The sequence below is a fragment of the Lactuca saligna genome, chromosome 1 (genome assembly GCF_052625555.1).
Source record: "Lactuca saligna cultivar CGN05327 chromosome 1, ASM5262555v1, whole genome shotgun sequence".
NCBI lineage: Eukaryota > Viridiplantae > Streptophyta > Magnoliopsida > Asterales > Asteraceae > Lactuca > Lactuca saligna.
Window position 1 is genome coordinate 124,978,993 of NC_136417.1, and position 24,831 is coordinate 125,003,823.

General features: G+C 34.6%; 1 long non-coding RNA gene across 2 annotated transcripts; it reads left to right on the plus strand.

The window, feature by feature from the left end:
- The first annotated feature begins 21,638 nt into the window (after positions 1 to 21,638).
- LOC145044059 (uncharacterized) lies at positions 21,639 to 24,585 on the plus strand. 2 transcript variants are annotated; one of them, XR_013681206.1, is made up of 3 exons: positions 21,668 to 23,114; positions 23,263 to 23,319; positions 23,440 to 24,585. It is a non-coding gene; the product is annotated as an uncharacterized LOC145044059 (long non-coding RNA). The 2 variants fall into 2 exon arrangements; XR_013681205.1 differs by having other exon boundaries at positions 21,639 to 23,319.
- Positions 24,586 to 24,831: the final 246 nt, after the last annotated feature.

Genomic DNA, 24,831 nt, shown 5'->3' on the forward strand with positions numbered 1-24,831 from the left:
GACTTAGCTTTTCTCTTTACCATTTGTTCAACCGAGTTGACTATGGCCGATCCCTTTCCATTGGGAAGAGAATGCTTTTCTGGATTTCCTGTGTCACTATTGTCAATGTCCATCAAGTTTTGAGGAAGCTGATCTTAACAAATAAATAAGACCATTAAGGGTCTTGTCATAGTCTGTTTCATAGGTGGTCCAAAAGAACTCACTATGTGACTTAGAAAGTAGTTGAACCACCAACTTTCTCAAGACTTTGACACCCTTCTCTCCCGGCTTGTCAATATGTGACTACATCTCCAAGATGTGATCACACCTAGACCTTACCTTGCCAATTGGGTTTGAGTGACTTTGAACTTGTGGGTTGGGAGAATAATTTGAGGAGGTGAAAGAAGTATGATTTCCATGGGACATCATCTTAATTTGGGAAAGTTTGTTTCAAGAAATTTGGGAAGATCATAAATGTCTAAACCAGACATGTTTTTGGAGATATTCAAGATAGTTGACTTATAGTCCTTAATATGACACCCAATATGAAATATTAAGGCTAGGACCCAACAAACTATTTTATAACTTAGAAGAGGTATGCCGTAATCCAAGCTATAAAATATTTGAAGGTAGGTGAATGACGATTCACCAATTTCCACCAAGATAAACGAAATGTATTATTAGGTTTTAATTGGTTTTGAAACTCCTAGATCTTTTGAGATTCATTGAACTATTCAATGGCATGTTTCAATCTCGAGTGTTCCCTTCAAGTTTTGTGACTGGGATGCCGAGGATCACAAAACAAGGTGTGAAGTAACCACGCAAATTACTGGGTACCCTTAAGTTTTTACCCCTCAATCGATGTGCCGGTTAACCACACACGCTCCATCGATACTATGATAAACATTAAGTTACCCTTTGCCTACCTTGTTAAATACGAGTTAGTGTGCCGGTTAACCACACACGCTCCACTAACCGACTTAAACAAAGTGCAAAGTGTAATTTCATGGATTAGCACCTTATTCACATTTTCCTAAGTAACTAAGATTGGGTGTTATTAAGAGTTTAGTTACTTAGTATTTATCATTAATACTTTTAATGAAGGGAGAATTATAGTCCTGTCAAACCCGTTCGGCTAACGACCCTCCGCCAGTTAAGCAAGCGGTGGGTGAGAGTGGACACCCATTAAGTTGCCATTTTATAGGCAACAACCTTATACCCACCTTATAGACCGGCTTCGTGAATGAGGCATACTAGCGGTAAGACTAACTTTACTCTTATACATATATATACTATTAACTTATAATATTATAAAGTATAAGGGTTGAATTTGAACTTTTAAAATTCTAAGGGCTATCTTGGAATTAAAGTATTCATAAGAGAAAACTTTACAAATTCCAAAACTTGAGGGCAAGTTTTGAAACTATTCAAAAATAATTAACTCCATAACTTATGTGTTTAAAGTAGTTTTAATCCAAAAAACTCTTCAAGTTCCATAACTTATGGAATTAATTAAGGTTACACTTTTACTCTTTAATGAAGTGACTCTTGAACTTCCATAACTTGAGGACAAGTTATGGAGTCATAAAAAAAATATTCAATGACACAAGACTCTTCATTTTGTAACCATTACCAACTTTTATGAGTTTTATGAGTCTTTAATGTGACTCTTCATGTAACTTGAGGACAAGTTACACAAACACATTTTATACTCAACTCTTAGATTAAAATGGATTGAAAGCAACTATTTCAATTAACTTTTCTATTAATCTAAGCAACTCATAAGAACAAGATAATTCAAATCAAACTTTTTCATGTAATTAGTCTAAACCTTAAACTAATACAAAACATGAATCTATTGACAATTATCTTTGAAAATGGATTAGCATGAACATTACCACATTAAAAAACAAGTTTATAAGTTCAAAAACAACTTAGGGTAATGTTCCTAGTCCATTTCTAGCCAAAAACCTCGAAAATATGTTATCTGGGGGTCCAACTTGTCAAGTGCATGAACCAACTCGGCGAGTTGGATCGAATTGATCACATTTTAGGCATGGACTCGCCGAGTCTCCTAATGGACTCGCCGAGTCTGATGATCAGACAGCAACAAATTCGTTTTTTCAGCTTCTATTGCAAGTATAACAAGAAAACAAGCCTAGGCTCTAATACCACTGTTGGGTTATGAGCATTCTAACACTCCTAAGTGTACATGCAACCCTAAATACCTTGGATTTATGTTTTCTCTATTATACATGAAAATATGAACATCCAAGGTATTATTCTAATCTAGCATACAAAACTATCAATATAACAAGATAGAATACATACCTCTTTGATCTAGAGAGTCTTCATGAAGCTTGAGTGCCTAGTGCCCCAAGTGTGACACCTCAAATGGTTCACACAACACCAAATACACTTGGAATACTTGAGAGAATTCTACACTTCATGAAAATCGGCTAGCCCTCTCTAGAATAATACTAGTGCCGATTTTGTCAAGAATAATATCTTTATATAGTGTTACAATTAGGGAAAACCCCAATTGTCATGACTTTCCATTTCCTTGGATCCATGGGTTCAAATACACCATGGAGCATCCATGGAGCATCATATGGGTTTTGGCCCAACTAGATAATCCATGGAGCATTAGCCCACTATACAAGTATGGATGATTTACACAATCAACCCATATATTTAATTAGTCTTCTTTTGATCACTTAATTAATCCTAGATTAATTCTTGATCAATACTAATTAAATAATCTTATTATTCTTATTATTAATATACTGGAACTTATAATATATTAATAACCATAAGTGTCTTATTTCTCTCATTATAGTCTATCCAAGTGCATGATGCCATGCAACCCAAATGGACCACGCCGGGTCGGGTCAAGTCTTACCAATTATAGTTATGGACTTAGACATTAATCCAACATAATAACCCATGACTTTTCCTTTTCCAAGGATCCATGGGTTAAAAGCTCCATGGATCATCCATGGACTTCCATACAAGCCTAGCCCATTAACAAATGAGTGTTAGCCCACACCATATAAAACAAATAGCCCACAATCTAATTAGTCTTCCTTTTAATCTCTAAAATAATTCATAATTAATTTAAGACTAAGACTAATTAAATAACATGACTTCATATTAATATATTATAACTTATAATATATTAATAATCATATGTGTTTAACTCTCATAAAATTATCCATAAATAGTTTGGATGAAATGCAACCCAAATGGACCATGTCGGGTCGGGTCAAGTATATACCAAATAAGTTATGGACTTAGACACCTTATCCAACAGACTCCCACTTGGATAAGTCTAATAATTGTATTTGTGTATGTTACTTCAGGAACCAACCAGCAATCGTTGCTCTCAAAAACTCTATTGAACTAAGAAGCGCCACTTTAGATAAGTGATCATATAATCCTCTATTCTCATGATATCAGCCGGACAAATACATGGAACAACGTCGTACTTACTGTCCAGCAGTTTGTTTCCCGATTTTCGATTTGTTTGACAAAGAACTTAATCGAACACATCAATTTAGTTCTGACCGGCCGGTACATAGGTCACAACAAAATCATCGAGGGGCCCAGATATCGCTTCTATTTCGAGAAGGAACAGATAAACTTCGACTCATATATTTGTTCTACTACTTGTTGAATTGTACACAAAGGCACGTTTTATAACATCAAGTTACTGATGCGTTTACGTGCAATCAATGCACAACCAACTCATAGGTAACAACTCATATCTCTAGGTTTGAAGATTTATATGATATTACCGTCTCACGATCACTCGAGATAAATTCCATGAAGTGATACAAGTGAGCGTGGGTTTATTCCAATACTCATAACTTATGAGCACTCATGAATGTTGTAGCAACCATTGCTATGACTAAACCCATTTAGCCATCTACAAACCCGATTCATGACAGTCTTGATTCATACCTACTTCCAACATATGAACGACTGTGGAGTGTTTAAATAACTTAGTCATTCGGAAAGAATAACCTAGCTATTTTGGAAGTCAAAACATGCAAAGTGAAACACAATAATAATCGAATCCAATATGGTCTCAGAACCCTTTTGAATATAAATAGAACCAGCTTTTATTTATCACCATATTGATTACACATTATTCATTGTATAATGTTTCAAATAATCAACTTAAGACTTGAATAAAAACAACAGTCGTCCCATGCTCCTAGCATGTACACTTTGTTTTTCTAAACAATAGTTATGCCATACTCCAAGTATGCACACTATGTTTGTCTATGATCCTTACATTGTGATGTAGATCAACTGAACATGATTCCAATGATGCTCATTTCACAATCCCAAATCCTTATTGTAAATGTGAGAATCCCCGATTCCTATCATTTACCAAAAATCTGTTAGATTTTAAACTTTTATGCAATGTTCCTCTTGTAATGATTATGCACAAAGTCACCAAAACCTTGTCACCAGTCATTACAGAGTATTCCAAAATAGATCAGCTCTATGGAAATGAAGTCTCATATTCAAAGTACATTGCTTTGAACATTGTTCTTGCATTAATTTTTTTTCTAATGTTGCACAGATTGAATAACTTCCACCTATGGAGACATTTCCATAGTCCCATTTTGACTATCACTTCCGAACAAGAGTTACTTCTTTTCAGAACATGTCAATGCGATCCTTTCCGACAACTTACATCATACTTCCAACTTTCCCTGAGCAACCAATCTTTGGCGAACCTCAGATTGTCCTCGACAATTGCTTAATCACTTTAGTCATATCCAGTTCTAGACTTTTCCCTTCTCAATGCCTTAAGCATTTGGAAAATTTAGAAAAGATGAATATTATAGCACATGCAATCGATCCTATATCCGAAGCATATGGGACACGATTCATGATGTCTCACATAAAGACATGATACTAGACCAGTCTTTTGCTACAATATTTTTTATTTTCCATTTTTTCAAAATTTAACTATGAAGAGGGATGTCGTAGTCATAATTGAATTTTGAGAACGCAATATATATAGAATTTCCTTAAGTCGAACCATTCAGACATAGAATTCATATATATGTCCTTGACTAAAGATGATTAAAATCTCAATCTAAGCTTCTGGAATTGAAATGAAGTATAATTTCCTCTCCCTTAATTATATCAAAACAACTTTTCAACCCCTGTAACTTCATGAATTGAAACTTTGTTTTCTATAATTAACATTGCTAACTTGCAACACTAAACGTAATAATCATGCTCCCACTAACATGATGATAATCAGCATAACACTTATGCTCCCACTAGCTCTGACATATTTCCAGAAATCTGCTGGACTGCTAAAATTTAGATTCATACACCGTTTCTTAGATAGCTCACATGTGTGTCTAAACAATTTTCAGAACTATGAAAAGGGATGTCGTAATCATAGTCTCAGTTGCTTAGGCATTTGCCATTTCTCATAAGTCCATGTTAGTGTGCCGGTTAACCACACACGCTCCACTAACGACTTTTGAAAACGCAAATAACACAATTGCTATCTACATAAAATCTACTTAGTGAAAGCGTTTCCTCACCATCATTTTCATGAATCGGAGAGAAACCTTATGACACTTAGATTTTATAGTGTATGAGTTCCTATCCATGTGAATTTGTCAAAACCATAATCACAAGATAAGGTTAGTGACAAATTCAGCCTTACATGGATTAAACTTGTTCAATCTTAGTTTCTTGTCACCTTGGTAGCACAAGGCCTACCAATGCTTCCAAGTTGAACTCTGATAACTCACATGCAAATTCAACTTGTTTGAAGTAGGTACAAAAATAAGAATTATGTCAACACGATAGGTTGCAAACCTTAAGTCGTGTGCTAGTGATAAATTACAGGTTTTACTCTTGATTAAATGTTGAAACTCTTTCAGGATCTTTAAGGCTCCCACTGTCCCCTTGACCTATAAGTTTCCCCAATCAAGAACCATTCCTTGACAAAAAAAAATATTCAAGGGATAGTGCGGATTCTTATCAAGAATAACACTTGACACAATTGGTCTTAGTTGGTCTTTGTCTCATCCAAGACATCACAACTTACCAATCTCAAATGTACAAGAGTACAAAACATTTTACTCTTACATTTGACTAGTGTTAATAAATCTTCCTTTATCTCACTCAAGGTTACAATCTTGGAGTATGACTTTAAGAATTGTTTTGAAACGAAGTATGACTCATCTTCTTGATTTTAACCAATCCAACAATTCATCACCTCTGTTCTTAGCCATAACAATGCACTAAAACGTCCTTAGAGTATGAATTTGTGATATGGTTTCATAATCATTAAGATGATCATGAAATATGATACTAAAGTACTCTCCCATCCTTTCAGATTTGAGAAACTTTTACCTTTCTGCCTAATTTGATTCTTCTCATTTGTTTTGTCATACATTGTAACCTTTCCAATGTTACAGAATTATACTTAACCTTATAAGTATAATCATATTTACTAATCTTAAGTAAATCATGACAAATCAATCTTTGTGGTGGACCTTGACCAGCGCACACCCAGTGTACCTAATTCCTTAGTCCTTTAATTGACTCACACATACATGTGATTAAAGAATTAGTCTTAATTTTCAAAGATGAAAATTCTCATTCATCATACAGTACAACTTGTATGATTCCAAGTTTCTGTCCAATTGAAACTTGGGTGATGAAAAACTTTCTTCATTTGGTAAATTCAAACACTACGACAAATGAAATAATCAAATCCACTTTCCAATATTGCTATTACTGGAAACATATAAGCAACAATTTTCCACAGATGCCATTATAAGGATATTTTTTTAAAATAAAATTAAAACCCTTTTTTTTCTTTTATTTTAAAACTTTGCGGAAAAACTTATCGTTACAATGCACATGAAAACCTTGTTGTTATCTATTCATAAGCAATATATTATAATTCTTAAGCAACAGCTCAAAATTCTGATTACCGAACCATGCGATCGAAACCCACCTTCGCAATCAGAATCAACATATACTTACTTTAAGCTTCCTATTTTTTTCTTTTGATTCTTAAAAACATCAACATGTGACCCATTCACATTATGTAATAAGAATCTCGGAATAGAAACTTAATATAGTTAGTCAGTGGACTTTAACTGAAGTAGAGTCAAACTTTTTAACTTGATCTATCTTATGATCTTTCAGGTAAATATGGCAGCTTCGCAATCAGTGTCCCTCCCTTTGGCAATAAAACATATGGACCCTTTGGTAATGGCACATGAGACTATCTCATACTTAGCCTTTCTCTTTACCATTTGGTCAACCGAGTTGACTATGGCCGATCCCTTTCCATTGGGAAGAGAAATGCTTTTATAGATATCCAATGCTACCATTGTCAATGTCCATTTAAGACTTGGGAAGTTGTTCTTTTAATCAAATTTGCTTTACTGGTGTTCCAAATCATTGCTGATTCCACAACACCAAGCAAATACATAACATCATTAAGGGTCATGTCATAGTCTGTCTCATAGTAGTCCCAAAGAGACTCACTATGTTACTAAGAAAGTGATTGAACATCCAACTTTCACAAGACTTTGACACCCAACTCTCCCGGCTTCTCAATATGTGACTTTATCTCGAAGATGTGAGCACACATAGACTATGTTTACCATTAGGGATTGAGTGACTTTAAAATTTTCAAGAACTTGTGGGTGAGGGAGAATAATTGAAGGAGGTGGAGGAAGTGAAGCATGATGTTGAGTGACACCATCTTCAAGAGATTTTGGAAGATCATAGTTGTCTGAACCAGACATCTTTAATGGGAGAAAATCAAGTTAGTTGATTCAAAATCCTTAATATAACACCCAATATGAAATATTAAGGCTAGGACCCAACACAATATTTTATAATTTGGAAGAGGGATGCCGTAATCCAAACTATAAAATATTTGAAGGTAGGCGAATGTCGATTCACCAATTTCCACCATGAAAAACGAAATAATTTATTAGGTTTTAATTGGATTTGAAATTCCTAGATCTTTTGAGATTCATTGAACTTTTCAATGGCATGTTTCAATCTCGAGTGTGCCCTCTCAAATTTTGTGACTGGGATGCTGAGGATCACAAAACAAGGTGTGAATAACCATACGAATTCACTTGGTATCCTTAATATTATCACCTAATCAATGTGCCGGTTAACCACACACGCTCCATTGATCTATGACAAATATTAAGTTACCCTTCGTGGTCCTTACTAGTCCAAGTTAGTGTGCCGGTTAACCACACACGCTCCACCAACAACTTGGTAAGGTACAAAGTGTGAATTCCATGGGCTAGCACCAAATTCACATTTTTCCTAAAGTAACTAAGATTGGGAATTAAATAAAAAATATTTAGTTACTTTATAATAATCATTATACTTTTAATGAGAATTTAAAGTCATTTTCCTACCCGTTCGGCTAACGACCCTCCACCGATCAAGCAAGCGGTGGGTGAGAGTGGACACCCATTAAGTCGCCATTTTATAGGCAACAACCTTATACCCACCTTATAGACCGACTTCATGAATGAGGCCTGCTAACGGTAAAACGACTTTTTCTTATACATATATATAATAATTAAGCATTAATCTTATAATAGTATAAGGGTAGAATTTTAACTTTTAAAACTTCTAGGGTATAGAATTAAAGTTTGTGTGAGACTTTACAAATTCCAAAACTTGAGGGCAAGTTTTGAACAATTCATAAACTTTTGGATATTCATAACTTATGAGTTTTAATTAAGTGTTTAATACTTTTAATGAAGAGTCTCTTGGAAATCCATAACTTGAGGACAAGTTATGAGGTTCATAAAAGCATTTATTAGAAAAAACTCTTCAAAAGTGTAACTCATGACTTCTTAAAAAACATTTAAAAGAAAAAAGTTTTGGAATTCCATAACTTGAGGACAAATTATGAATTCCATTAAAACACATTAAGATCAAGAATTAACTAACAAACAATTTGCAAATAATTCCTATGATCTAACAAAACTCATAAGAACATGAACATCCACATCAACAATTTCAAGAATCATATGAACACATATAAACTTGAAATTTATAATTATAACTTTGAAATTGGTCCACCATCATCATTACCACATCAAAAACAGGTTTTATGAGTCCAAAACAGTTTAAGGTAATGATTCTAGACCAATTCCAGCACCAAAACTCGAAGATATGTTGTCTGGGGGTCCAACTCGTCGAGTGCATGAACCAACTCGCTGAGTTGGATGAATTTTGTCTTGGACTCGTCGAGTCCCTTCATGGACTTGGCGAGTCTACTGTGCAGACAACACATAAACTTCGATTTTTATCAATTTGCATCAAGTATTCAAGAAAACAACCATAGGCTCTGATACCACTGTTGGGTTTTGAGCAATCTAACACTTCCTAAGTGTGCATGCAACCCTAATAAACCTTGGATCTATGTTTGTCTAAATACATGCAAAATAATATTTTTCCAAGTTTCATAACCTATCTAACATGACATAAGGTACTTTTAAACATAAAAGAATTAGATGAGATTACATACCTTTTGATGATGAGTTTAATTCCTAAGGAGTTTGAGGGCCAAGCACCAATAGCGTGAATGCCTCAAATGGAATCACAAATCACCACAAACTCTTGGAAAACTTTGAGAGAGTGTATACACACTATAAAATCGGTCACACACAAACACACATACTCTAGTTACACTAGTTTCACTAGTGGCTATTTCATGCAACATAAGCAAGCTTATATAGTGTACATGATTAGGGTGAAACCCTAATAACCCATGACTTTTCCTTTTCCAAGGATCCATGGGTTAAAAGCTCCATGGATCATCCATGGACTTTCATACAAGCCTAGCCCATTAACAAATGAGTGTTAGCCCACACCATATAAAACAAATAGCCCACAATCTAATTAGTCTTCCTTTTAATCTCTAAAATAATTCATAATTAATTTAAGACTAAGACTAATTAAATAACATGACTTCATATTAATATATTATAACTTATAATATATTAATAATCATATGTGTATAACTCTCATAAAATTATCCATAAATAGTTTGGATGAAACGCAACCCAAATGGACCATGCCGGGTCGGGTCAAGTATATACCAAATATGTTATGGACTTAGACACCTTATCCAACAGTAAATGGTTTGCCTGCCAATATACTATTTGATTCTGGAGCCACCTACTCCTTTGTGTAGTGTAAATTTGGTGGGAAACTAGCATTACCTATAGAAAAACTTGATAATGCCCTAATTGTAGAAGTTTCCAGTGGCAAATTCGTACCTGTTAGTAATCGTATTAGGAACATCGTCATTGACCTAAACGGAAACGAATTCCACGAAGAGCTATTACCCATAGAATTAAACGATTTCGACATCGTCTTGGGGTGAACCCACCCGGAAAAGAATCATTTATGGTGTATAGGGACAAATGCAGAGTGAATTCTGGAATCATCTCCCTGATGAAAGCTAGGAAAGGTTTGTCCAAAGGATGTGTATCATACTTGGCATTCATAATCGATGCTAAGAAGGAAAAGAAAGAGGTGCAGAATATACCGGTTATGTGTGATTATCCGGAAGTATTTCCCAAAGATCTTCCCGGGTTACCACCTGATAGGCAAGTGGAGTTTCTGATAGACTTGTTACCAGGTACAACACCGATAGCAAAGGCCCTTTACCGATTAGCACCGACAGAGATGAAGGAGCTTATGATGCAACCTCAGGAGCTTTTGGAAAACAGTTTCATTCGACCTAGTTCATCACCCTGGGGAGCTCCGGTGTTATTCGTGATTAAAAGGATGGAAGTATGAGAATGTGTATAGATTACCGAGAGCTGAACAAGGCAAAAGTGAAGAACAAGTATCCATTGCCGAGGATTGACGACCTATTCGATCAGCTACAAGGTTCGAGATACTTCTCAAAGATCGATCTTAGGTCGAGATATCATCAGCTGAAAGTGAGAGATTAGGATATTAAGAAGATTGCATTCAGAACGAGATTTGGAGACTATGAGTTCTTGGTTATGTCGTTTGGACTAACCAATGCTCTAGCAGCATTCATGGATTTAATTAATAGGGTTTGTAAAACATTCCTCGATAAATCTGTGATAGTGTTCATCGACGACATTCTGCTCTACTCGAAAAGCCAAGAGGAGCATGGCAAGCATCTACAGGAAGTGTTGGAAGTGTTAAGGAAGGAGAAGCTTTACGCTAAGTTCTCCAAGTGTGATTTTTGGATCCGAGAAGTCCAATTCTTGGGTCACGTGGTTAACCAAGAAGGAATAATGGTTGACCCAGCAAAGATCGAAGCTGTAATGAAGTGGGAACGACCAAAAAGTCCCACGGAGATTCGAACCTTTCTAGGATTAGCTGGATATTACCGATAATTTATCCAAGGCTTTTCTTTGATAGATTAATAGCGTTGACCCAAAAAGGAGTTACGTATACGTGGAGTGAGAAGCACGATGAGGCATTCGAGAAGCTAAAGAATAAGTTATGTGAAGCACGGATACTTTCTCTACCCAATGGAGTTGAAGACTTCGCGGTTTATAGTAAAGCATCTCAACAATTGAAAGAGCACGAAAACAACTACCCCACTCATGATCTGTAGTTGGAAGCGGTAGTATTTTCCTTAAAGATATGGAGGCATTACCTCTACGGCACGAAGTGCAAGCTTTTCACTGATCATAAGAGTCTCCAGTATCTCTTTAATCAAAAAGAATTGAACATGATACAATGACACTGGCTAGAGTTACTCAAGGACTACGACTGTGAGATACTTTACCACCCCGGTAAAGCAAATGTTGTCGTTGATGCTCTCAGTCGGAAAGTTAACCTTGAAAGAAAAAGGACAAGAGCGTTGAGAATAGAAGTTGTCTCGAAAATCAAGGAAAGCATCCAGAAATCTCAAGAAGAAGCTATAGAGAAGAATGACCGAAAGGAAGAACGTTTGGGCAAGACGTTAGAATTTGGTACCAACAGTCAAGGGTTGAAGGTATTCCAAGATCAGATTTGAATACCTAAGACGGGAGGAATAAGAGATCTTTTGATGGAAGAATCGCACAAGACCATGTACTCAATTCATCCCGGTAGCACTAAAATGTATAAGGACCTAAAACTCTACTACTGGTGGTCTACGATGAAGCTCGATGTTGCGAAGTATGTGGCTGAGTTTGTGAAATGTGAAAGGGTTAAGGCACAACATCAGAAACCGTATGGGAGTTTAGAACCTTTGCATGCACCCATGGGTAAATGGGAGGACATCACCTTGGATTTTGTGACCAAACTGCGCAGGAGGAAGAATAGATACGACATGATTTGGTTGGTCATGGATCGTTTCACTAAGAGTGCATACTTCACAGCAGCCAACGAGAAGTGGTCTATGGATAAGCTTTGCCTGAACCCATGGTGTACCTCTTATAATTATATCAAATCGTGATAGTCATTTCACGTCGAGGTTTTGGAGGAGTCTACAAGAGGAGTTGGGTACAAAGTTGTGTTTGAGTACAGCTTACCATCCACAAACTAATGACCAGAGAGAAAGAACGATTCAAACACTGGAAGATATGCTAAGAGCATGTACCCTTGAGTTCCAAGGGAATTGGGACGAGCACTTACCTCTGGTAGAATTTTCCTACAACAACAGTTTCCACTCAAGCATCAAGGTGGCACCCTACTAAGCCTTGTACAGACAAAAGTGTCGTACGCCGTCTTGTTGGCTTGAAGCCAAAGAGAAGCAGTTTATGGGCCCCGAGATAGTCCATGAGACTATTGAGAAACTAAAGGTGATTAGGGAAAGTATGTTAGCAGCTCAGGATCATCAGAAGAGCTATGCTGACAACAAAAGACAACCGATGACCTTCGAAGTTGGGGATTCGGTTTTGTTTAAAGTCTCACCGTGGAAGGGACTTATACGATTTGGGAAACGAGGAAAGTTAAGTCCAAGGTTTATTGGACCATTCAAAGTTCTTCAGAAGATTGGGAACCAAGATTATAAGCTGGAATTGCCCGAAGAACTCAATTATATACATAACACCTTCCATGTGTGTTAGATGAGGAAATTCACGGGAGATGTTCCCGACATAATTCCAATCTCAGAGTTAAGGATGGATAAGAATAAAAGGTTGATCGAAGAGTCTGAGGCAATTGTTGACCATACGACTAAGAATTTACGATGCAAGATGGTTGACTTAGTGCTAGTCCGATGGAAACATTTGAATGGGCCGAATCTCACTTGGGAAACAGAGGATGACATGATGAGTCGCTATCCACATCTGTTTGCTGATGCATGATTCCGGGATGAAATCATCCTAAGGGGGAGAGAATTGTAATGCCCGGGTGTCAGGGCTAAGCATTTTTGACAATGTAATAGTCTATGCCAACTATTGTAACTCTTTTTGAAGTAATAAAGATGAAATATATAAGTATTATTTGAATTATGTGCTTATTATTTAATTATAAATGTATAATTAATAAAGAATAAAAATAAGCGTCAAAATTAAAGTGTGAGATAAGCCCGATATCTTTATATGAAGTTGTAGTGGTCGAAACAAGGATTACAGGGATATAAAGAACGCCGAAACCCGAGTTATAACGAAGAAGTTATGACCCGTTGAAGTTTCGCGACGGAACCGACACGACTACCTAGACGCGTAAATGTGAATTTATGATAAAGAGATATTGAGCATTAGCAATCTAAACGAAAGTCGTATAATGCGTTAAACTGAGAGTGTCCATAAAAAGAACGCCCAAATCTGACTTCGTATGAGGAAGTTATGATTTTTCGAAGTTTCGACTTAGTAGTGTACAACCCGAAATCTGAATAATAGAACGAGCGGTTTTTAGCCGACACGACCTAAACGAGAATCGAAGATCTCGTTAAGTGTAGCATAACGAGAAAATGATGGGCAAAAACGGACGTCGGAAGAAGAAGTTACGAATTTTTAACGGACCAATCCTGTCCCGGCCTATTAATAATATAACTTTTAAAATAAAATTCAAAATTAGCCGACGGAGTCTAACCAAAAGTTGTAGATTACGTTCCCACCTTCGCGTGAATATAAAGAACATCGAAAACAGAGCTTGTATGCGAAAGTTATGATCTTTAGAAGTCAAGAAGGAAAATTGCGAAACTGAGGTGACGTGGCAGCAATCGGACTGTCCATCGCTGATCAGACCTCGCTTCGGATCTTGACGCGTCACCCTCACATACGCCCCGCGTCTGAAGTCAGTACGCCCCGCGTACCCTCACCCTTGTCTCCTCTGATGTTTCAAGCCAGCTGTGCACCACTGGCAACCTTATCCGAGACTACGCCCAACGTAGCTCCTCCGACGCGCAGCGTAGATCCAAGCTTCACAGCCTATAAATAGCTGCGAGGATTTCCGAACTTTTCACCCATTTTCACTTCTCTCTCTGCAAACTTTCTCTCTCTAAGTTCCCTAAGCCTCCCAAAACCCTTGGTATATCCCCTTTAGCTCTCGAGGGAAGCCCCGAGGCTCCCGGAGTCCCAAGAAAAAGAGTCTTTCGGTTTCGAAACACTGCTCCAAATAAAGCCCGGTTTTCTTTAAAATCCACTGTAAGTGAGCTACGCTTACGCAATGTTTAGTATAGCTTTCAAATAATTGTAGTAATGTTATTAGGTCCTTAAAATAATTATTTGGGCTATTATTATAAGTTATATTGAGTGTTATTTAACACCTATATAATAATAATAATAGCTAGACTATTAATTAGTCACGGTTGACGTTAGACTAAACCCTAGTGGAATTGATACTAGGTTTTATCGAAGGAAAATTGTTTTGAGATTATCGAACCGCTGTCCGAGTGCTGATTCACCAGCTTTCAGGTGAGTGCATAGTTACTTTCATCTTACACATAGATATGAAGTATTTATATATTACGTGCTATGTGTGCATATTATCTGTAGACTTGCTATCTATGCTAGATGAATGTTTTTATACAAGTTTTAAATGATTTAAACTGTATATGTATACTATATCTACAATAATGTTGGGGTGAAACATGGGTAGATGTAATAAGACGATGTGTGATAAAATAATGAGAGGCCTCGATGTTGTTGTCGTTGATCCAGTCATCTAGCGGAGTATAGATGACGACCACGGACTCTTGTAGACAGTCCAGTGGAACACTAGCAGGCTCGCAACCTTTTGGTGTTTGTGAACGATATGTTCACCGGTGTACTCCATCCCCCTCATGGTTGTTTTTAGAACATTTATTGCTGAGGAACCCCCTTAGCAGTACTGTCCATCCCGATGATGATCCTTAGGATAGGTCCCTTATGATAGGTGTTTAGGGACGTAATGTGAGGATAACAAGAATGGGTAATCAGGTTATTGTTGATTGATGAAATTAATAAACTATTTATTGTGGGTTGAAAACCCTATGTGCTCACCAGGCTCCCAAGCCTGACCCACTCAGTTTTATGTATTACAGGTAGTGGCGCTCGATATGAAATAATGTAGTAAGGCTTATATTGTATTGTTCATACTTATGTACTATATCGAACCTGACATCCCGAGTCTTTTAATGAAATACATTTCTAAGGAAATGATTTTGATAAATCTTTATCATATTATTGTTTTGGGACAAATTCCGCAACTCTTTTATTAAAAGGTTACTCTGATTTTGAAATAAAGTATAAAGAAAACCGGTCTTTTCTGGGCGTGATTTTGGGGATGTCACATATTTATAAGGTGTTTTGGGAAAGTTCACATCCTAGGGCTTATGTTCACATCGTGGCGCATGTCTGAATCAGTTCGTAGGCTTGCCATCTGTGTTCAAGCTTTGAAAGGTGTCTGGATGACATATCCACGTCGTGAAATTGATAGGTTCACGTCGTGAAGTTCCATGAGTCATCACGTAGCCTTAGCACATTTTTCTAGCCTCGATTAGTGTCTTTGACTAGTTTCACGTCTTGGAATTAATGTTCATGTCGTGGACTTGAGGCGGCTAGGGTTTCTGCCACGTGTCATGCTCTTAGACTGCTACATCTTCGGAAGGTCATAACTTTTGCATACAAACTCCGTTTTTGGCGTCTTTTATATCCACGCGTAGGTTGAGAGGTACTCTACAACTTTCTTTTAGATCACTAAGGCTAAAAAGTATTTTATCGTAAACTCACTTTTTACGATTGTCTGTGTCGTAGCGGTTTTGTCGCGAAACTTCGACATGTCATAACTTCTTCGTTATAATTTGGATTTCGGCGTTCTTTATATCTACAGAATCCTTGACCCGACCACTAGAACTTTCTTCATATATATTGGGTCTATCTATTATTTTATTTTTTATGCTTATTTTTATTCTTAACTTATTATATCTTATAAATAAGTATAATGCACATAAAATCACATAATTCACATAATATTCAAATAATTGCTCTTTATTACTTCAAAGTAGGTTATAATTTTTTACCCTAACTATTACATCATTATACTAATTCATAGCCTAGAAAAATGGGCGTTATATACTCTTATCTTATCTTATCTAATCTCTTTTCTCTTTTCATACTCTACACATTCTCTTCTTATACCTCATATTCTGAGCATGCCTTTTCATACTCTTCTTAGCAGTAACTCTTTATTCTTAACTTCTCATCCAATATCATTCTATTCTCATCTAGAACCAATGTTCTAATATCATATGATAGATTGTCTTGCATCCCTTCAGGATTCCTTACTCTGAATCCCTCACGGATCATACCTAAGCTCTTTTGAAGAACTCTCTTATCTTGTTCCACTAATGGAACTATTGCTCTACCTTTTCTAACCACCACAATCTCAGTCCCACATGAATCATCTATCAATATTCCCAAATGAATCAAAATTTTATTCCCAAAAGAAATCATCTTTCTAATCTTCTCCAAATCCTATTTACACTAGTTATGGTCTCACCATAGTCTTACATAACACTTGTCCCATGGACATTGCATCTCTTTATCTCATTAAGAGATATCCTACTACTCGTCTAGTACTTAACTCATTAAATAATTAATATATATATATATATATATATATATATATATATATATATATATATATCTTCATCTCATACACATAGGTATTCTACACAATACCATTACCATCTACACATACATACATACTCTACCTTTAATGACTCTTACGTACTCTAAATATCCTACATGTTCAGATACATGACTTTAACTATATAATCGCATACATACTTTGGATATGCTTACATGCTCAGATACATGGTTTTAAATGTACAACCATAGTCATTATTCATTTCCTAACATGTGGGCATTCAGTCTAATGCCAATACTTCTAAATATACATGCATATAATATATATATATATATATATATATATATATATTCATTCAAAGAATATAAAGTATATAAACATTATCTAAGGAGAGAGTGAGAACTATAACTAACTTGTTTAGTAGTGAAGAATAACTACCCCTTTGGCTCATCTCTTCAATTTATGAATCTTGATCCACCTTCTTTGCTCAAGACCTATTCATATAACATGGCAAGTCAGGGGATGATAATTCTATCTTCTCATTTGTTCTACTTTTAAACCTATCCCACCCAATGAATTAAACATCACATACTACATAATTAATTACACTCCAAGCTAATGCAACAGTTCATCACTCTCATTAGTTAGGTTTTCAAACCCTACCTCTCCATGGATGGATTTCACTATGGAAATCATTTCTATAGCTTGATTAAAGCTTCTAGACACCCTTAATAACATTATAATCAAGCTACAAGTTGATCAATTCAACCATTCTAACCAAACTAACGCATTTACCATTAAAGCTAAAATCTTAATCAAATAGAGAAATATTTACCTTAATATAGAAAGGATGATAATCCTAGGAATCCATCTTCTCTGTATCCTCTTGTCATGGCTTTGGCATAAAAATTACCATCTTTAAGCTCTCAAATCGATTCCCAAGGAAAAATGATCAAAAATGAGCTTTTAACAAGTTATAACATGTGTTAAGACCTCGTAACCACATCGTGATCATCTATTTACCACACTTACAGTACATGTAATTTGGCTATAACCGGCCTCTAACCGAGCCACAATGCCTTTCCCACATAACAACCTACTTTAGCCACTTCGCTGCAGTACCCACAAATCACGCTGTTGTGCAAAGTATGTTTCCTTCCACTTACGACGAATCCCTCAACTTAAATTACCACTATGCCTACCGTGTTGTGGCAATGTCTTCACCGCGCCACGGTGACTGCTCATCGGCAGCTTCCTTAGCTGATTCCATTGTAGCTTGGGATAATTTTGTTCCAACCTTGTAACACTCATATCTTCTTCGTTCCAAACCCGTTTTCATTGGTCTTTATTTCCACGAGAATGTGGTGATGAGTTCTACAACTCCATTAAGTCACTTCTCGTTGATTTAATATAGTCCTTAATGTATTAAGTCTTAAGGTTGGCACAAAAAACATAAATTCCAATTTTACCCTTTTGGCCTAAAACACATTTTCTCATTTATTTCTTCTCTTAATCTCTTACTTATCTAATCACATCAAATTGAATTAAACTTATCATATACTAAAAAAATTCACTTAAAGGACCATTTTTCTCTTTTCATCAGTATTTAACTAAACATCAAATCTTTGGGTTCTTACTTGCGACATGTCACCAATAAAGGTAATTGTGACATTTATTGATAATTTTGGCAGTGACATATGTCATCCATTATGCCCTTAAATCTTGAAGTGAAAGAAAATACTATCTAAATCTTAGAAATTAAACTCTATACCCTTATAAAAAATATAATGAAACTTAATAAGAAGTCTTGATAGTTAGAACATAACAGTGTGATTTACCAAAGTAAATGATTTTTTTATGGGATAATGACTTTAAAGTGTAAGGAACTTTCAGTTTTGTTCAATTACTTATTAAAATTTTCTCGTATTTGATTTACCAATAAAATATTTGAAAATTTTCACGTTTTACGCTTATGACTGGTTAACTGGTTATCAGAATTAAATGTGATCAATTCCAAATAAATCAAGAACAAATCAAATATAAAAAAAGGTTCAGTGACTATATGTAAACAAATGTTTGTTACTATTTCAAGACATTATCCTTATTTTATACCAATATGCCAATACACATATGTGTATAAGAGATACGGATAATGAATTTAAAGGGTAATGTATTTTTTAATTTGTACACATTTGGTCACTGAGTTTTTTTCATCTACATTTACCCCTTCAACTTGTTAAACCGTACATATTCAGTCATTATGATCTGCTACTCTAGGTTAGCCGATAAAAATGACTTAATAGAGTAATATATTTCTCACTTTGTACACATTTAATCCATAATATTTGTGTACATATTTATTCCATAGTTTTTTTTTATACAAAATAAGTGATTTTTATTTTTGTACTCATTAAGTACTTATGAATGATTACTTTAGGTTTTTTTTCACGAAATCTTACGTGGGAAATTCATTAATGAAGTGTTTGGGCTTTTTGATGCTTATGTCCATCGCAATCTCAACTACTTGGTTGCTTAGGTCATGTGTTTTGAACGTCATAACTTCTTCATACGATCTCGGATTTTAACGATTTTTATATCCATGCGAACGATCTTTATATCCATGTGTTCGTATTTTAGTATACTATGACTTTTATTTAGATTACTCTCATTCAAAAATAATATATTTTTACTTACGATTTTTATATCCATACGCATGGGCAGATTTAGCCTGGTCTCGGTGTTACACCCGCAATACCTGTTTTTTCTGTCTGCATTGGAAGAATTTTCGATTTTTTTTTTTTCGTTTATATCTATTTTTCATGTATCAGCAACACTTATTTCATCTCGGAAACACCTACTATGTACTCCTGCTTCTGCCCCTGTCCATACGTTTTTTATGAATGCATGTATGAATGTTTTTATTTATAAAACTGTAAGTAAAAATATATTACATTTTAACGGGAGTAATCTTAATGAAATAATGAACACATAGATATAAAGATCATTAAAATATGATATCGTATGAAGAAGTTACGACGTTCAAAATACAAAACCTAAGTCAAACCACAAGAACTACGCAACCAAGCAGTTGAGATCATGTCGGATATAAACATCAATCACCCCAAACACCTCATCAATGATTGTCCCACGTAAGATATGGTGAGAAAAATTTAAAAAAATCATTCATAAGTACTGAATGAGTACACAAAAAGGACTTACTTTGAAACAAAAAAATGTTTTTGACTAAATATGTACAAAAATATTAAAGACTAAATATGTACAAAATAAAAAATATGTTATATTATTAAGTCATTTATCCGGCTAACCTAAAGTAACTAGTCATAAGGACTGAATGTGTACAGTTTAACAAGTTTAAGAAGTAAATACAGATGAAAAAAACTCAATAACTAAATATATACGATTCGAAAAATACATTACATATTTAAGTCATTATCCCTAAGAGATATTACAAGTGAAGTCTGCCAATTTAAAAAACAAAACGAAAAAAAAAAAAATCAGAAAAGGCTGAACAAGTATCTACCACAAGACCTCTTCTTTGTTAGGTGAGATATCTACCACTATGCGGAGCCTTATTCATGCAGCATAGTACCCCACTCATTTATATATATATATATATATATATATATATATATATATATATATATATATATATATATATATATATATATATATATAGTTAGGTTCATGTGAGACAGCTTAATTTTGTGAGACCGTGAGACGCATTTTTTTATTTTTTTTATTTTTTTAAAATTTTTATAAAATTTTTTTAGTTAATTCATGTTCCGAAAATAATATTTAAATTTTTTTTTTGATTTTTCTATTTATTTTGCATTTTAAAATTATATTTATAATTTCTACAGTATAATATTCTATTTAGAATATTTCACGTATTTTTCAAAAAAATAGGATTTTTTTTTTTTTTTTTTTTTAGTTAATTCAAGTTCCGAAAATAATATTTAAAAAGAGAATTTTTGGATTTTCCCATTTATTTTGCATTTTAAAATTATTTTTTAGAATATGTCAGTGTAATATTCTATTTAGAATATTTCACGTATTTTTCAAAAAAAAAAAAAAACGAGATTTTTATTTATTTATTTATTTATTTATTTATTTTTTTAAATTTTTTTTAGTTAATTCAAGTTCCAAAAATAATATTTAAAAAAAGAATTTTTGGATTTTTCCATTTATTTTGCTATGTCATATCATGTCATGGTTCCAAAACACTTGATATCGAGTTAACAAAATATAGTTTTAAGTTTTATATATATATATATATATATATATATATATATATATATATATATATATATATATATATAAGCCAATAAATATAGATTTATTAATTAAATATATTCATTCAAAAAAAGTTTAACTTCTAACATTGTTATCAACTGAGTTTAACGTTATTATGAACCTTTGTTATATATTGGTAAAAGATCAAATGAGAACAAAAAAAACAAAAAAAAGTTAGGAACTTTAAGAACTATTATTTTTAATTTATAATTAAAGTTATATTTGTTATTTTTCACATAAATATTTATAAATATCATAAAACACATTTTTGTCTCTCATTTTTTAAAAACAAAGAATGTCATAATCGTAGATAAACAGAAATTTGATCCTAATTTCCTAAACATAAAACCATATCATTTTTTAGATCTAAGATACTCAAAGACTCTATTCCTTCCTTCTTCTATCACAGACAACATCCAGTCGCCGCCAATGTCCTCCCCACTGACTCCGACGACGCTACATTCTCCAGTGACATTACCTTCTCCGACGACTTCACCTTCTCTAATTTACAGCCATAGATCTACAACGCTACCTTATCTGGTAACATAACCATCTCCCACGACGTTACCTTTTCTGGTGATTTCACTTTCGTCTTCTCGACCTCTACTCCGCTAGATGTACCAGCGCACCGAACTCCAAATTAAGTTTCATCAACCATCATTGCAGATCTATGTGCAATACTAAACGTAGAGCATAGATCTGAGTTCTAGCTGAAGTTACCAATGGAATTCCGTTAAGGTCTCTTGGACTTTGATTAGGTTTAGTGACATAGTAGCATAATATTTTCATCTCAGATGTAACGAGTCCTATGTTACAGCAAAACATCACCGACGTTGGTTCACTTTCGTCATCAGAAATAGTATGGAAGCTCCTTACAACCTACTTAATTTTCCGTCATTAGTCTCCAACATTGGTAAGGGAGTCTCTGGCAAGGAAGCCTAACTGAATTAATTGATTAGATCCTTCCAGTGGTAACAAGAAAATAAGAGATATGATTTCATCTGATGGATTGTAAATCTAACAAGTTCTTCATTGTTTCTCCTTGTCGAGATTTTCCGGCGAGGTTACTAATTCGACGAGAAGTAGAACAACCGTGGTGGTCGATATAATGTATTACAATCCCCTAATCTAATAAATAAGAGTATTCTTCCATGTAGCATTCTCTTAGCTTCCTCCCCTCGATTTTTCCCGCTCCTATCATCTAATTGATTTTCTGAAATTACCCTCCTTCCTCTTTTATCTTTCCTTCTTGAACTCCTCTGATTCCGCATCAATTAGAAACAAAATCAGTTATGTGAACATGAAATTAAAAGATGATATCCGCTTATCGCCACCGCTCCTACTCCACTATTGTTCTTCGTCTCTTTATACCGCTAATCTAATTTGTAACTTACAATCATAGACTTCCTTTTGCAGAAAATCCAAAAATCCTCTACACATCTTCAATCCCGTTTCTCCCAAATCTCTTCGGACTCTCTCTTTACTCTCTTCAATCTCCCGCATGCCTCCATAAGCACTAGATGTCTTCGCCACCACCACCCTCCTCTTGATGTTGTCTTTACCTCCACCGGCACCCCTCTATCGCCCCGCTTCTACCTTAAGTCGAAATGAGAAGCCCTAAGTCTATCTCGCTGCCACCATCACACACCGTTTACTGGAAACCCTAACCCTAAAATGTCTCGTCCATCCCCACCAGCCACCACTTAATATTCTGATCCTGAAGAACATGACTTGTAAAGCTTTTCATTATGATCCAAGAACTAATGTTAGCGAGCACTAAGGTAATTTTCGGATTGCCTAAAGGTTTAATTTTTTTTTTTTCCAGAAGGTAGCAACGAGTTTGTTTGTAGAGGTTCAATTTTATAGATTTTGTCCTCCCATACTTCTCATTGACGATATTTTGTCCATTCCTTGTCTGAGTTTTAACAGAGAAATGAGAAGAAGGGTTTTGTTTCTTCAGAAAATTTTCTCCCCCAACAGTTTCATGTATATGGTTCTTCATCTCGAATTTATCTTCCCTTCTTTTTAATATGATAAATCTTAGAGTAATTTTATATATACAGATTGAGTTGCTCTATGATTTTGCTTCTATATGTTTGTTTTTAGTCAGAACTACAGGAGTTTAATCCCCCTTTCAATTATTGGGATATTGAAGGTTTATATTATATCCATATAATGGAAACATGTAACAAGTTATAAAGTTGGTGTCAATGTTTTTGAATTCATTGAGAAGCATGATGTCTCCAGGTTCGTTTTCCCTAATTTTATTGATACCTGATATTAATCCCAATAGATTTAAAACAGATTAATGAATTTTGGATTTTCAACAATGATGTTTATGAGTTTTGATGAGGTTATCTTAATTTAACCAAGTGATGTTTTGTGATATTTTTAAATTTGAGTTTTGAAATCAATATCAGAATGAGAAAATCATCCCAAAACTTGAATTACTCTCTTTTAAAAATTGGTATTTACTTATTCATTTTCTTTTAATTGCAAGCGACTAAAGCTCAAAAACTTGATGTAAGGAGGAACAAATAGTTTGCATACCTCAACAATCTTCTTTGCTTACGTTATCAACTATTATTCGAGAAATGTTATCAGAACATCTCGCACTTGAAACATTTTCACAAGTGGAAAAGGTGATGGAAAGGTAGATGCCCCTGAATTTGTGAGTGGTGAACCTAATCTACTACAAACTTCTCTCTATTTCTATTCATATTTACATATATGGTAACCCTAATAAATATCATTTTATATACTTTCCTAAATGTCACACCCCAAACCGAGAACGACGGAAACGTTTTGGGGCGGAGGACATCATGTATAGTATCACAACACAATAATAGTAAATAAGCAAACAAATATCATCAATTGCATTAAATACATAATTTTAATACATGTGTGTTATGTGTAATGTAATAGACACCAAAAATTAATGATAAAAGATGAGTCTTGTCTGTGCTCCGGCTTCTCAAAAACCTATCACCGGTACCCGTCTACTGATGACGTGAGAATACAAGTTATTTTCAAAGCATAGATCAGCATTTAAGTTAGTGAATTCATAAGTATTTTAATGTCTTTGATTTGTAAAACCGTAAGGAAAATACTTGTAAATATTTGATGATACAGTTCGTAAAAGTGTTAAAACCCTAGGAAATCCTATATTTCCTACTAGTATAAAATGTAGTCTTCTACCAAGACCCGACTGTTTTGTATGTTTGTTTCTTATAAAAGTATGTAATTTTTCCATGTGTAACTATTATTATCAAGATATAGTCTACTTCATTGTTTATGTGAATGTGTCACAAAGTAAAAGTAAAAGGGAAACATTATATAAACATGTAAGTATTATCCTTCGGTACTAGGATAAACACGGCAGAGTAACTTGCTGAATAGTATTAACCGTAGACATCCGTCGATGTGCATTTTCCCTCTGTAGCTAATAGCTCGGTGTAGAATGGTTAGTCCCGTACTTATATAACAATATCTACTCAT